The 13412-nt window shown below is 36.2% G+C and overlaps 1 protein-coding gene across 1 annotated transcript in view; it reads left to right on the plus strand.

Annotated features, from left to right (window-relative positions):
- The window catches only part of LOC123309374 (actin-histidine N-methyltransferase), a 32824-nt gene that overhangs the window by 11617 nt on the left and 7795 nt on the right, over positions 1-13412 (plus strand). The window lies entirely within an intron of this gene.

Raw genomic sequence — 13412 nt, forward strand, 5'->3', positions numbered from 1 at the left:
AAAGATATCTATCAGTTGATACCAATGGGGAATTCACCTCAATTTGGGTTATCACAGCATATGCAAGTTTAAACAGAATAATTATGAGTTTCATTGATGAATTTTTCAAATGCACCGCGGAAACTATTCAAAATCATTCTTAAAATATGAGGTTTTAACATTTAAACCGCTTCGTTTCTAGTTTACGATTTGGCAACAGCGCCTACTAGAAAATAAAAAGAACAATGGCATGTCTATAAAATAACAGCTGTTGATGTACAGCCATCATAAGGCGCGTACTTACTGGCGAGCCTCAGCAGCAACCGGCCATAAAAATCCCATGAAATTTTACGACTTTCCTCGTTCGTTGCAGACTTCATAGACAGCCATCTTTGTCTATCTCCTCAAGATAGTCTATTTGTTGTCCTTCATTATCAACCCATATTTCAGTTGATGTTGCCAACTTGTGCAATAGAAACGAAACGCTTCAAATTTCAAATACCCATATTTATTTTTAATTTTTGAGTACTTAAAATTATTTTCTTTCGGGGAACGTTGTAAAGATATTTCATGAAAAACACATCATTTTCGTCAGAAGGAGTATTCTCTATTCGCACACATGGAGGTGGAGATATAAAAAACATCTCGATTGAAGGATTTATTGGAAGGTGCTTGCATTTTTTTTTAACTTGTTATGGGTGTTCCTCCTCAACACCTGAAACATAAGGAATAATAATAGAAAAATTGTTTGTAGAAAATATACCTGTATTAGAAGCTATGCAAGACTTTCAAGAAGATTTTCGAAACAATGTTGCCTATCAAAAAGTATTGGAATAATGCTAATGGACCTAACGTTTCGGATTCTTCATCACATTCCTTCTTCAGACAATAAATTTGAATTTTCAGAATTATTGTTATGAGAAATTTTGCTTTTAGGAAGGAATTTTGAAATTATCAACGAACAAGACACCACTCTTGACAATGACGGACTCAATGAAGTACTGGAGCTAGTTTGAAGACTAATTTAAAATGTATTGAAGAGAAAACAGTCATTTTTTCAGGAAGAAGACTCTAATCTTAAAATAGCCAGCTCAGTACAACTGTGAATGTTCAAGACATCTGAAATTTTGGTCTTCCGATGGACACATAATCGAATTTCTCATCCGAGGCGAAAGAAAGTTCTAAGTTGAACACGTATTTATGGTCAACCTCGGCCTCTTTGAAATGCGCCACATTGACAGAGTAGACTGAGTAGAGTATTTAAATGGTCATTCCATTTTGTCAACACGAAATGGCCAGTTACATCTTCATTTCGATAGTTTTACGATAGCCGACGATTCCTAAAAGGTTTTTGAGTAACTTCCTGCGTAGTCGACTTATTCTAGGTAATTATTTTCACTTGACATGGGGATTACTCTTTTCGAAACAGGTATTGCTATAAATCACGTAATGCATTGCTTGTTGAACTGCGATTACTTGAGTTGGGCAATGCCAGAGTGGAACATTCGTTCGGGCTTTTCTTGTCTCATCTGATGAATTTAACATCGTGTTACGAAAACACCTGAACAATATTCACATCGACATGCATGCCGATCGGGAATTTATGAAAATTTTGCTGTGTAAAAGGTATCACATCGCTCAATATTTTTCGTAAGAAGATAAGAAACAGTTATTGCTAGTACATATTCGATCTTTCTTTCACAAGAAATTCGTAATTTTTCTTTAAATAGCAGAAACTTGATTGAACTCTTATTATAATTTCAAAAAGGGCTGAAAGCGGACCTGTATCTACTACGCTAATCAGCGTCGGACTGGCCAATCTTTGCCAAGTGATATTTTGAAAAATTGGGTTATTCATACAACTTTTGAGCATAAATGAAAATAAGCACAAAAACACAAAAAACATAAAATATAACAATGAATACACAACAAAATAAGAAACTGAATACCTCATAAATTAACATGGGATGGGATAGGAACAAGGTAAATGAGAATAAAGCTTCGGGAAAAAACTTACTTTTTACACTCGAATCAAATTTTCAGTTTTGATGTGCAGATCTTTGCCAAGTGATATTTTGAAAAATTGGGTTATTCATACAACTTTTGAGCATAAATGAAAATAAACACAAAAACACAAAAAACATAAAATATAACAATGAATACACAACAAAATAAGAAACTGAATACCTCATAAATTAACATGGGATGGGATAGGAACAAGGTAAATGAGAATAAAGCTTCGGAAAAAAACTTACTTTTTACACTCGAATCAAATTTTCAGTTTTGATGTGCAGGGTGTCCTAAATTCTATTTCCAGTGAGGGAATCTCGGTAACTAGATGAGCTAGAGCAAAACCGATGACACGTTTAGAAGTTCTTTTCTAGAGAAACAAGGAAAAAATTGAGATTTTGATTATTTCGAAATGTTCTCATAACTTTTTGTCTTTGTAGTTGCACATCTGAAACTTGGACCTTCTACAGGTACTTCTATACGTACGTATTTTGTACATATCACGTAGAGAGGTCTATGTTTGCGTATTACTCACGCACACAAAATATGGTCCTCATGACACTTGAAGGCTTGAATTAAAAAAATTACAAGAAAGTCACTTCTTGCAGGTGCATCTTTTTGTGGTATAAAATAAGTAAATTTATTGAATTCGAATTTTTAATTTTTTTTGTATTTTGTGGTCAGTGGCATATACAGGGTGAGGCTTTGGTAGGTAGATTCCTGAGATCAAAAGAAACTTTTTTCCTATACCATTTTTCCCGAATCGGCTCGGTTTGAAAGATAAAGGCTGTTGAAAAACCATAAAAAAAATGTTATTTTCAGTATTTCAGTTTATCTCATAAACGGTTTTATAGAATGAAATGAATTTCGGAATATTGGTTGTCATTTATTTGATGAATCTCTTGCGAACCCAAGATATCACCCACGTCTTCCAGTTGTCTCATTTTGACCATTACGTACCATAAAAATACCAAAAATTCAAAGAACCCAACTCTTGAAACTAAGATAAAAGCATTCCTCATATCTCGTATAATGCGCCGTTTTCGAGTACCTAATTTGATGTTTAAAAATCAAAAAGTGTCTGTGAAATTTGAAAAATTGGGTACTTTGGCTGAATACAACTCTGTTTGAAAGATCGACAGATGTGTAGTATTGGACTGTTATCGAAATCATGCCTTTTCGTAGGGTAGTAGTTAATGACAGATGGGGAAGAATGTATCCATTAAATGTCAATTTATTTTTGATATTGTGATTTTCTATTCTGGCAATTCTATTCTGACTATTTTCGTAATCAACAAAATACTTCTAAAATGTGAGTCATGACCACAAAGTTTGTTCAAAAAGTAAGCAATCGAATTTACTGAGCATTTAATCCGTATAATAAGGGATGGTGAAATTATCCTCAGCAACAGTAAAGTTTCCGAGTTGGACATCCTGTATATCCCAGAATCACTTGTTGAATCATAAAAAAGATTGTTTATTCCAACTTGCAAGAAACATGACAAGTATTTGATTGAACTTGAAGATTCATGATTGAATATACAGGGTGGCCATTTGAAAACGAAACAGACGAGATTACAGACGAAATAAATTTTCGATTGAAATGCTCGGACAGGTCGATTTCTGTTTCGAGGGGGACAACTTGAGATGTAGGTTACGGACGCATAGCGCTTCAACCCTTGCTACTACAACCCTCACCCCCAATTTTTGAATAGGGAAGATGGGGTGAGTGATACCTCATTTGAAAGGTATTTTTATACTGATTTTAGCACAGTAATTGTTTTTTCATTTTATGCATTAGTTCTCGAAATATTCTTAACTAAGTATTTGAAAATGAAGTGGTGTTTTCATGGCACTTGTAGTGTTTTTTTGTGAGAAATCGACATTTTGAGCTTCAAAACAACCATGACTGTGGCTTCCTTCCTCCAATCCACTGACATAGAAATCTTTAATCAAGATGTCGAACAAACAAAGCGAATTGCGAAGGAGCTCAATCTTGCTAAAACTCAATCTAAATTATCTTCGATATAATTTGCAGTATTTCCAATAACATGCGGTAACCCTTGATCGATAGAAATCTCCAAAAAGTCAAATACGTACATATCTCTAATCAGATTACCAGGTAAGAAAATCAAATCATTAATGATGCCACAGAAATATTCTTAATGATCTGTTCGTAATAAATAAAAAATTATCGATTCTCATTTTTTTGAAAAAGATATGAATTCAATAATCAACAAAATGAAAACATTATTGAAGCCAACTGAGAAAACACTTCATAATTAAGTCGGAAATCGTTTCACGAATTGGGATTGGAATATTTCTGTGGCATCATTAATGATTTGATTTTCTTACCTGGTAATCTGATTAGAGATATGTACGTATTTGGACTTTTTGGAGATTTCTATCGATCAAGTGTTACCGCATGTTATTGGAAATACTGCAAATTATATCGAAGATAATTTAGATTGAGTTTCAGCAAGATTGAGCTCCTTCGCAATACGCTTTGTTTGTTCGACATCTTGATTAAAGATTTCTATGTCAGTGGATTGGAGGAAGGAAGCCACAGTCATGGTTGTTTTGAATGATTTTTCACAAAAAAACACTACAAGTGCCATGAAAACACCACTTCATTTTCAAATACTTCGTTAAGAATATTTCGAGAACTAATGCATAAAATGAAAAAACAATTACTGTGCTGAAATCAGTATAAAAATACCTTTCAAATGAGGTATCACTCACCCCATCTTCCCTATACAAAAATTGGGGGTAAGGGTTGTAGTAGCAAGGGTTGAAGCGCTATGCGTCCGTAACCTACATCTTAAGTTGTCCCCCTCGAAACAGAAATCGACCTGTCCGAGCATTTCTATCGAAAAAATTTATTTCGTCTGTAATCTCGTCTGTTTCGTTTTTGAATGGCAACCCTGTATGTAATTAAATTATATTCACACTTAACTCAGTGTCTTTCAAACGAGAAGAGATATTTTTTTTCTCGAATGATCCCGTATCTAGATCGCTTTCATCTTCACTTGTGTGCAGATATGCGATTTTCTATCTTTTCATCACGGGAATATGTTTTCATTGTTCGTTCGTGTTTGTGGCGCTTTTAATTAATCGATTTCGTGCGAATTAAAACGTCTGCGGACCCATATATTCGTGCTCGATTCTCATGCTTTCCATTTCGAATATCAACGATTTTTCGTTTTTCCACGGTCCTGATAACGCGTCGTCTCTTCACTTTCACCGATTCTTCAGCTTTCAGCGTGTGGATTCTTTTAGTCGTTAATTCTTATTATAATTAGATTGTGGAGAAATTAGTATCGATGATTCGAAATTCTTTCATATATTATCGTGGCGTGCGACAAAACAAACATGATGGAAGTAGGGTGTGTATGGAAGCAAACTTTGTCAAATAATGAAACTCTGGAAATTTCTCCCTTGGTAGCAAGAGCTACTACTCTATAAGCAGTAGCGTTTGCTCTCCACCCTAATGAGTACCTATATATGTTAGAAAAATGTGAGTTTTCCCTAGAATATGCACTAGACCACTTCCTTGCATAAACAAAATATTGCGTTACCATAGCAACGAACAATAACTCATCAGAAGTGTCAGTGTGAAGTTTGAGGTCAAAAAAGTAAACCAGAGATACGCAATAAATTGAAAGAAAGAAGATATCCAAATTTGAAAATCGAAAAATTGGAGTAGTGAGCCATCATCAAGTACCTATATTCAAAAGGGTTAAGAGTCAAGCAGATTTACGACGATATGCTTAATACTCTTGGCGATCAATGTCCTTCGTATGCGACCGTAAAAATTGGACTGCAAGCTTCAAAAAAAGGTACATTTTCCATTGAATATGATGACCTATCGGGAAGGCCAGTTTCTATATCAGTCCCCGAAAATATCGATGCAGTTCATAACATGATTTTATCAGACCGTCGAATTGGGCTAAGACGGATATCTGAAGCACTGAATATTTCATACGAACGCGTTCATCATATAGTTCACGTCAATTTGGACATGGGAAAAACTGCTGCAAAATGGATCCCCAAAATGTTTGAATGTTGACCAAAAGCGTGCAAGGGTAGAAGCATCGCGTTCGATCTGTGCTCGATTTGTGTAGACTTGTATGTAGACTTCTTAAACCAAATTGTTACCATGGATGAAACTTGGGTACATTTCTACGATCCAGAAACAAAGCAACGATCGATGGAATGGCGACACTCTGGTTCTCCAAGACCTAAGAAGTTTCGTGTCCAAAAATCTGCTGGAAAAGTTCTTGCTTCAGTTTTTTGGGATTGCCATGGAGTAATTTTGATTGATTTTTTGGATAAGGGTAGAACAATATCCGGAGATTATTATTCGACATTACTGACCACTCTACGGGAAAAAACTTAAGAGAAAAGGCGCGGAAAGCTATCCAAAGATGTTTTGTTTTTGCAACACAACGCCCCTGTATACAAATGTCATGTTCCTATGCAAAAAATTGGTGATTTGGGGTTTGAATTACTAGAACACCCCCCTTATTCACCAGATTTGACTCCATCCGACTATCATCTCTTTCCTCAACGGAAAAAAAGTTTAAAAGGTCGTAAATTTTCTTCCAACGAGGAGGTAATAAAAGCTGTGGAGGTCTGGTCTGCAGAGCAAGAAGAAACATTTTTTTGGAAGGTTTAGAGAGGTTGCAGGTTCGCTGTAATAAATGTATCCAATTAAGAGGAGAATATGTTGAGTAATGAAATATTTTGACATTGAAATTTTGTTTGGTCCTATGGTAGGCTAAGAATTTTTCAATATATTCTCTTAATTATACCATTTAGCATATATAGCTCACAGACTCATATTCAACAGTCGTACGTTTTGATAACTTTCAATGGACTCCGAAACCGCTCAAGAACAGTAAATTTCTTGATTTATCGGTGTTAACAAATCGAAACGGATAGAGTGAAAAAGAAAGTGAACGAATTCAAATCACGCCCGGTTCGGTGTGTTCAACACATGTCGCTTCATTGAAAAATCTGTCCATCAGTAAAAAGATTATGTTTATTCTTCGGAGGTGAAATCCCAAACCGGCAGCGCTTTCGACATTGTTTTTACATATTGACAGCGGTGTTAACATTAGATCCTGCTCGAAATACTGATGAAGCTATCGAAAGTGACAATTTTGCATGTATCACTCGATAATTTGAGATGAAAAGAAGAAAGGCGTTTTGGATTTCAGTCAACATATGAGGATTAAGAAAAATGAAGAACTTGGAACAGATGATACGATTTGCGCAGTTTTTAATTTCGAAAATCCCAAGATTTCCCCAGGAAATCAAATTAAAATTTTTTATAGTGTGTAGTGAGTCAAATACTCATCCTGTATATGTCCCTGCTGGATCGAGTGATACCTGTCGGACATCGTGTTAGCGAAATGGCCATTTTAGGATTTTTAGGAGTTACTCATTTGCAAGATGCCGCCGAATCTTTTAACGAGCAAAAACAGCAATCTCCATCAACAAAACTACCAGTTTCCTTATAAAATTATTGTTGATTGAAGATTTCTAAATGACGAACGTAGTTAATTGAACATATAAGGCCTGTATAGTTCATAAGGCGGTATTGCCCTTATCTGGTACTAATTGGTCAATTCAACTATTGCCGATAATGATGAACGGAATGAATTGGGAAAATTATTACAATGATAATAAATTATCAATCTTCTAAGGAATGCTCGAATTGAATTGCCCAACTATTATGATAATTTTATTGATACTAAGGAGTATATTTGGACGAACACATTTAACTGGATATTAGCTTTTCCTAATAATAAGCTCGATAGGAAAATCAGTTGGATCTTGTATATGTCATAGGGTTCTCAGAGCTGAGTCTTTTTTGACAGGAACTGGATCATTCCACCAAAAATCGTCCATATAAAATGTTCAAATATACTAATGTTCAGTACGCTGAATCTAAAAGTGAATGAACATTGTCGACTTTTGTGAATATGCCTGTGAGAATCATTTTCAAGAGGGGCAAGACTGTGCGATCATCAAACTAATGGCGACAGTTCGTAACGATGTTTGTGGTTGATTAGACCGATTTTAGCGGTTAGTTATATAACTTATTTCAAATAAGTCCTCAGTTGTTATCAATTACAGATTACAGAATCTTTCCTCTGGGATAGGAAGCTTATAATACGGGATGCAAGTGCCATCAATCTGAGTCATTTGTTAAACGCCTCCAGTGCATAGGGGTATTCCCGTAAATCACACTCAGGGCCTTATACAGATACAAATTTGACGCGATGTCATTTAAACGGTCTAACATTCATTAGGAAAAACGCAGTTAATCAATGTCTGGATTCATCTCTTCGATTAGATATGCACATGCTGGTCGACTCTACGTGGGTTTTATCACGTATCCAGAAGCCCTGCTTTGTTCGTTGGGGGTAATTATATTTCTTTCGGAATTCCAACCATTTCCGGTACCCCTGTACCTAGGTTACGTTATGGGCGAAGAATTTGTCTCAGAATGTCTCAGGATTATGAAAGCGGGCTTCTTGAACCAGACCTTTGAAAAATTCCCAAGAAGATGGGGTCAGTTGAAACTTCCTCAAGACCGAACGGTTGTGACGAAATGAATGAAATTCTCAGATTTATTACTAGAAAAGTTGCTCTTTCAGGATATGTACCACGTTTAGATTTTCATCTCCGAAATGGCATTTTTTCAAAAATTGCAATTTTCAATCTGCGATATCTCCTGTTATATTCGTCTGATCCAATTGGGATTTCCGGTTATATAATCAGCGTTGCCTAGGCTTCCTCCCTAGTACAAAAACTCGATTTCGAAAATCTCGATTTTTTGGGTCAAAAATGAGCAAGGGGTTAGACCCCCCTAAAATGACCTATTTGCTACTCTGTCGGAAAATCAGGATGTTCCATTACTATCCTAGGATATGGAGTGCATAGAACTTGTTCCGAAGATTCTGGAAAACCAAACAGTTGATGCTTCAATAGAGAATTGAGCTCCAGAGAGCTCTTCGCAGTCAACTCGAAAATGAAAAGTGGAAAAACAAAAAATATTATTTTCTCCTAAACAGGGCCAGATATTTGAATTTTTGGTATGAAAATATAGGTTTTCGAACACGCTGAATCTATTGCGAGTATTTTCGGGAGCCTATCTCCCTTCATTTAGATTTTCATCTTGGAAATGGCATTTTTTCAAAAATTGCAATTTTCAATCTGCGATATCTCCTGTTATATTCGTCTGATCCAATTGGGATTTCCGGTTATATAATCAGCGTTGCCTAGGCTTCCATCCTAGTACAAAAACTCGATTTCGAAAATCTCGATTTTTTGGGTCAAAAATGAGCAAGGGGTTAGACCCCCCTAAAATGACCTATTTGCTACTCTGTCAGAAAATCAGGATGTTCCATTACTATCCTAGGATATGGAGTGCATAGAACTTGTTCCGTAGATTCTGGAAAACCAAACAGTTGATGCTTCAATAGAGAATTGCGCTCCAGAGAGCTCTTCGAAGTCAACTCGAAAATGAAAAGTGGAAAAACAAAAAATATTATTTTCTCCTAAACAGGGCCAGATATTTGAAATTTTGGTATGAAAATATAGGTTTTCGAACACGCTGAATCTATTGCGAGTATTTTCGGGAGCCTATCTCCCTTCGTTTAGATTTTCATCTTGGAAATGGCATTTTTTCAAAAATTGCAATTTTCAATCTGCGATATCTCCTGTTATATTCGTCTGATCCAATTGGGATTTCCGGTTATATAATCAGCGTTGCCTAGGCTTCCTCCCTAGTACAAAAACTCGATTTCGAAAATCTCGATTTTTTGGGTCAAAAATGAGCAAGGGGTTAGACCCCCCTAAAATGACCTATTTGCTACTCTGTCGGAAAATCAGGATGTTCCATTACTATCCTAGGATATGGAGTGCATAGAACTTGTTCCGAAGATTCTGGAAAAACAAACAGTTGATGCTTCAATAGAGAATTGAGCTCCAGAGAGCTCTTCGAAGTCAACTCGAAAATGAAAAGTGGAAACACAAAAAATATTATTTTCTCCTAAACAGGGCCAGATATTTGTAATTTTGGTATGAAAATATAGGTTTTCGAACACGCTGAATCTATTGCGAGTATTTTCGGGAGCCTATCTCCCTTCGTTTAGATTTTCATCTTGGAAATGGCATTTTTTCAGAAATTGCAATTTTCAATCTGCGATATCTCCTGTTATATTCGTCTGATCCAATTAGGATTTCCGGTTATATAATCAGCGTTGCCTAGGCTTCCTCCCTAGTACAAAAACTCGATTTCGAAAATCTCGATTTTTTGGGTCAAAAATGAGCAAGGGGTTAGACCCCCCTAAAATGACTTATTTGCTACTCTGTCGGAAAATCAGGATGTTCCATTACTATCCTAGGATATGGAGTGCATAGAATTTGTTCCGAAGATTCTGGAAAACCAAACAGTTGATGCTTCAATAGAGAATTGCGCTCCAGAGAGCTCTTCGAAGTCAACTCGAAAATGAAAAGTGGAAAAACAAAAAAAATTATTTTCTCCTAAACAGGGCCAGATATTTGAAATTTCGTTATGGAAATATAGGTTTTCGAACACGCTGAATCTATTGCGAGCACTTTCAAGAGCCTATCTCCCTTCGTTTAGATTTTCATCTCCGAAATGGCATTTTTTCAAAAATTGCAATTTTCAATCTGCGATATCTCCTGTTATATTCGTCTGATCCAATTGGGGTTTCCGGTTATGTAATCAGCTTTGCCTAGGCTTCCCCCCTAGTACAAGAACTCGATTTCGAAAATCTCGATTTTTTGGGTCAAAAATGAGCAAGGGGTTAGACCCCCCTAAAATGATCTATTTGCTACTCTGTCTGAAAATCAGGATGTTCCATTACCATCCTAGGATATGGAGTGCATAGAATTTGTTCCGAAGATTCTGGAAAACCAAACAGTTGATGCTTCAATAGAGAATTGCGCTCCAGAGAGCTCTTCGAAGTCAACTCGAAAATGAAAAGTGGAAAAACAAAAAAAAAAATTTCTCCTAAACAGGGCCAGATATTTGAAATTTTGGTATGAAAATATAGGTTTTCGAACACGCTGAATCTATTGCGAGCACTTTCAAGAGCCTATCTCCCTTCGTTTAGATTTTCATCTCCGAAATGGCATTTTTTCAAAAATTGCAATTTTCAATCTGCGATATCTCCTGTTATATTCGTCTGATCCAATTGGGATTTCCGGTTATGTAATCAGCTTTGCCTAGGCTTCCACCCTAGTACAAAAACTCGATTTCGAAAATCTCAATTTTTTGGGTCAAAAATGAGCAAGGGGTTAGACCCCCCTAAAATGACCTATTTGCTACTCTGTCTGAAAATCAGGATGTTCCATCACTATCCTAGGATATGGAGTGTATAGAATTTGTTCCGAAGATTCTGGAAAACCAAACAGTTGATGCTTCAATAGAGAATTGCGCTCCAGAGAGCTCTTCGAAGTCAACTCGAAAATGAAAAGTGGAAAACAAAAAAAATTATTTTCTCCTAAACAGGGCCAGATATTTGAAATTTCGTTATGGAAATATAGGTTTTCGAACACGCTGAATCTATTGCGAGCACTTTCAAGAGCCTATCTCCCTTCGTTTAGATTTTCATCTCCGAAATGGCATTTTTTCAAAAATTGCAATTTTCAATCTGCGATATCTCCTGTTATATTCGTCTGATCCAATTGGGATTTCCGGTTATGTAATCAGCTTTGCCTAGGCTTTCACCCTAGTACAAAAACTCGATTTCGAAAATCCCAATTTTTTGGGTCAAAAATGAGCAAGGGGTTAGACCCCCCTAAAATGACCTATTTGCTACTCTGTCTGAAAATCAGGATGTTCCATTACTATCGTAGGATATGGAGTGCATAGAATTTGTTCCGATGATTCTGGAAAACCAAACAGTTGATGCTTCAATAGAGAATTGCGCTCCAGAGAGCTCTTCGAAGTCAACTCGAAAATGAAAAGTGGAAAAACAAAAAAAATTATTTTCTCCTAAACAGGGCCAGATATTTGAAATTTTGGTATGAAAATATAGGTTTTCGAACACGCTGAATCTATTGCGAGCACTTTCAAGAGCCTATCTCCCTTCGTTTAGATTTTCATCTCCGAAATGGCATTTTTTCAAAAATTGCAATTTTCAATCTGCGATATCTCCTGTTATATTCGTCTGATCCAATTGGGATTTCCGGTTATGTAATCAGCTTTGCCTAGGCTTCCACCCTAGTACAAAAACTCGATTTCGAAAATCTCAATTTTTTGGGTCAAAAATGAGCAAGGGGTTAGACCCCCCTAAAATGACCTATTTGCTACTCTGTCTGAAAATCAGGATGTTCCATTACTATCCTAGGATATGGAGTGTATAGAATTTGTTCCGAAGATTCTGGAAAACCAAACAGTTGATGCTTCAATATAGAATTGCGCTCCAGAGAGCTCTTCGAAGTCAAGTCGAAAATGAAAAGTGGAAAAACAAAAAATATTATTTTCTCCTAAACAGGGCCAGATATTTGAAATTTTGGTATGAAAATATAGGTTTTCGAACACGCTGAATCTATTGCGAGCACTTTCAAGAGCCTATCTCCCTTCGTTTAGATTTTCATCTCCGAAATGGCATTTTTTCAAAAATTGCAATTTTCAATCTGCGATATCTCCTGTTATATTCGTCTGATCCAATTGGGGTTTCCGGTTATGTAATCAGCTTTGCCTAGGCTTTCACCCTAGTACAAAAACTCGATTTCGAAAATCTCAATTTTTTGGGTCAAAAATGAGCAAGGGGTTAGACCCCCCTAAAATGACCTATTTGCTACTCTGTCTGAAAATCAGGATGTTCCATTACTATCGTAGGATATGGAGTGCATAGAATTTGTTCCGATGATTCTGGAAAACCAAACAGTTGATGCTTCAATAGAGAATTGCGCTCCAGAGAGCTCTTCGAAGTCAACTCGAAAATGAAAAGTGGAAAAACAAAAAAAATTATTTTCTCCTAAACAGGGCCAGATATTTGAAATTTTGGTATGAAAATATAGGTTTTCGAACACGCTGAATCTATTGCGAGCACTTTCAAGAGCCTATCTCCCTTCGTTTAGATTTTCATCTCCGAAATGGCATTTTTTCAAAAATTGCAATTTTCAATCTGCGATATCTCCTGTTATATTCGTCTGATCCAATTGGGATTTCCGGTTATGTAATCAGCTTTGCCTAGGCTTCCACCCTAGTACAAAAACTCGATTTCGAAAATCTCAATTTTTTGGGTCAAAAATGAGCAAGGGGTTAGACCCCCCTAAAATGACCTATTTGCTACTCTGTCTGAAAATCAGGATGTTCCATTACTATCCTAGGATATGGAGTGTATAGAATTTGTTCCGAAGATTCTGGAAAA

This window comes from Coccinella septempunctata, chromosome 3 (genome assembly GCF_907165205.1).
Source record: "Coccinella septempunctata chromosome 3, icCocSept1.1, whole genome shotgun sequence".
In the NCBI taxonomy this organism is placed as follows: domain Eukaryota; kingdom Metazoa; phylum Arthropoda; class Insecta; order Coleoptera; family Coccinellidae; genus Coccinella; species Coccinella septempunctata.